This window comes from Ovis canadensis, chromosome Y (genome assembly GCF_042477335.2).
Source record: "Ovis canadensis isolate MfBH-ARS-UI-01 breed Bighorn chromosome Y, ARS-UI_OviCan_v2, whole genome shotgun sequence".
Classification (NCBI taxonomy): domain Eukaryota; kingdom Metazoa; phylum Chordata; class Mammalia; order Artiodactyla; family Bovidae; genus Ovis; species Ovis canadensis.
The window spans coordinates 21,177,061-21,179,900 of record NC_091271.1 but is presented as its reverse complement, the minus strand read 5'-3'; the positions used below and the strand labels follow the sequence as shown (position 1 = coordinate 21,179,900).

The 2,840-nt window shown below is 47.0% G+C and overlaps 1 pseudogene; it reads right to left on the bottom strand.

Moving 5' to 3' along the window:
- Positions 1–680: 680 nt before the first annotated feature.
- LOC138431485 (zinc finger protein 280A-like) lies at positions 681–2,393 on the bottom strand (annotated as a pseudogene).
- Positions 2,394–2,840: the final 447 nt, after the last annotated feature.

The window sequence follows — 2,840 nt, the reverse complement described above, 5'->3', positions numbered from 1 at the left end:
ATGAAGAAACAATGGAAACAGTGACAGAATTTATTTTCTTGAGCTCCAAAATCACTGCAGATGGTGACTGCAGCCACGAAATTAAAAGATGCTCACTGCTTGGAAGAAAAGTTGTGACAAAGCTAGGCAGTGTTTTAAAAGAAAGAGACATTACTTTCCCAACAAACGTCCATAAAGTCAAAGCTATGGTTTTTCCAGGAGTCAGGTACAGATGGAGGAGCTGCACCATAAAGAAGGCTGAGTGCTGAAGAATGGATCCTTTCAAACTGTGGTGCTGGAGAATGGAGAAGACTCTTGAGAGTCCCTTGGACTGCAAGGAGATCCAACCAGTCAATCCGAAGGGAAATCAACCCTGAATCTTCAGTGGAAAAACTGATGCTGAAGCTCCAATACTTTGGCCTCCTGAAGGGAAGAGTCAACTCATTGGGAAAACAAAACAAAACAAAACAAAACCCTTGATCCTGGGAACTATTGAAGGCAGCAGCAGACGGCATGACAGAGGATGAGATGATTGGGTGGCATCAGCAACCCAACGGAATGAGTTTGAGCAAGCTTCAGGGGATGATGATGGACATGGAAGCCTGGCATACAGAAGTTCATGGGGTCGCAGGGAGTCAGACACGACTGAGCAACTGAACAACAAAAGCCAGGCAGGGTCTTTATGTACAGCTGGCTGAACCTCAATGGGGCTTTTCTGAATTTCTGGAGGTGGGTAGAACATAATTTTTTAGCCAGATCCCATGCTGCAGCATGTCTGGAATATTTTGTGCTCGTAGTCAATCTTTTTTGTGTGTTTTCTGGGTGGCACTTGGGAGTCAGTGTTCCTCACAATGATGGATGCTGTCTCTCTCAGTCCCAGCTGAACTGAACTTTGGATCATGACCTCTGTATCAGGAGGCAACCCTGGTAAGTTCTCTGGCTGTTTGAATGACTGATGATTCTTGGTTTGGTGCTCGGTCTTTTCCTTCACGTTCAAACTTTGTAGCCAGCACTTGCAACATGGAAAGACCCTCCTGTTGCAGTTCCTCTGAGCGTGATTTACAAAGGATGTCACCTATTTGAACATTTTGAGGCAAACCAGACAAACAAATTGTTCATGTTTCCATGCCATGTTCTAAAATACGCCTCTACATTGGCAAAAGCTGACAATCTGTAACTGCAAACACGGCAGACATAGGGCATTTTGCCAGGTTTGTGACTGTCCTTCAGGTACTGTAAGAGAACCTGATCTGTTTTGAAGGACAATTCACAGATATTACAGACCGTGGAGGGCTCCCAGGAAGCAGGGACACTTTCCATGCGACACTGCAGCTGGAACGAGGTGGGAAACTGGTGGTGGCAGTGCTGGCAGGTAGTGTGGGTTTCCCAGCTGTCACCCTTCTGCCTCTCAAGCTCCAGATGGTTCCTCAGGTGGGTCATAAACTTGACATATTTTAGAAGACTCAAGCAGCTGAGGCATTTGAAGGCTGTGTGAGTCTTCTGTTCTGGTGCCGTCTCTTGTATGCTCCAAAGTAAAAGCCATCAAATAACATTTACTCTCATCAGTGAATTTGATCCCAGATTTACTTTCATGGGATCAACAGTCTTGCTCTGACGTGCAAGAGTCAGAAAGTCCATTTTCTCCAGGCCTGAAAAACTACATGTTCCTTCTGGATCCATAAGACGGAAGCATGCCTGGCCATTGGTGCGAGTCCGTGAAAATGATGCCCCACCATGCACACGGCTCGGTGAGGTCGGGGAATCTTCCAAGGTCATAACCGTGTTTTTCCAGGAGAGATACCTGGAGGGGCCATGGTGGAGGCAGGTCCCCCTGGGATTCCATCGCTGAGTTTGGGTCTTTTGGGATTCCCACTGTTAAAATTCACATCTGAAGTGGGACACCGCTTTGAATTAAGAGGGCTTTCATCCTTGCCTCCTAATGAGAGAACGGCTCCAGAGAGACAGGGAGGCCGCAGAGAGAACAATTCTGAATTGTGAAGGACAGTTTCCGGCGAGCTCGTTTTCTAATCAGGTTTAGATGAAGGCTCCGAAATAATAGAACTGCCTCTTCCTCCCCATGCACACTGAGAAACTGGTGATACGGCAGCTGGCTCTGATGCTGGGGTCCTCAGATTTGCAGGTTGCCACCTGCAGGAGGGATCCGGATTCACGTGGTCCTTCATTCTTCTTGAAGATGAGTCCCTGGTCACTCTGTTCAAAACATTAGAAATGACTGGCTTTGAAGTTGAAATCACTCTGACAAAGAAGGTTTCAGCATCCTCCTTGACGTGCTCCACTCCAACAAAGATGACCTCAGCATCGTCATTGTCCTCACCTCTGGATTTGGACACGGCGGTCTTTTTCTCGGGTTGTGGTGGTGCTTGTGCTTCCTCACACGGGAAGAGATGGGCCATTTTGCAACCACTTGTGGCTTCAAGTGGCCCCTTCTAGTGTTTTTCTCCCCCTAAAAGCAATCACCAGGCAAGGTCATCCCCTCTGATCTCAGGTGTCAGTCTCTGTGGTTTCAGGTCACCCTCAGTTGGTCACCGAGAATATTAAATGGAAAACTCCAGAAATATACAACTTATGCATTTTAATCTGCAGGTAATTCTGAGGAGAGTGATTGGAATCTCACACCATCCTGCTTCCTCCTGCCCAGAATGTGAATCGTTCCTTAGTCCTGAACATCCCACGCGTCTGTCACTCGGTTACCACAATGACTGTTGAGATGCCACGGGGCTTGTGACCAAGTTATCCTTACTTTACTCAATAATGGCCCCAAACCGTAAGTGGAGGGATGCTGTCCATTGACATATGCCAGAGAAAATCCATTAAGTGCTACCTTTCAGTGAAAAGATCGA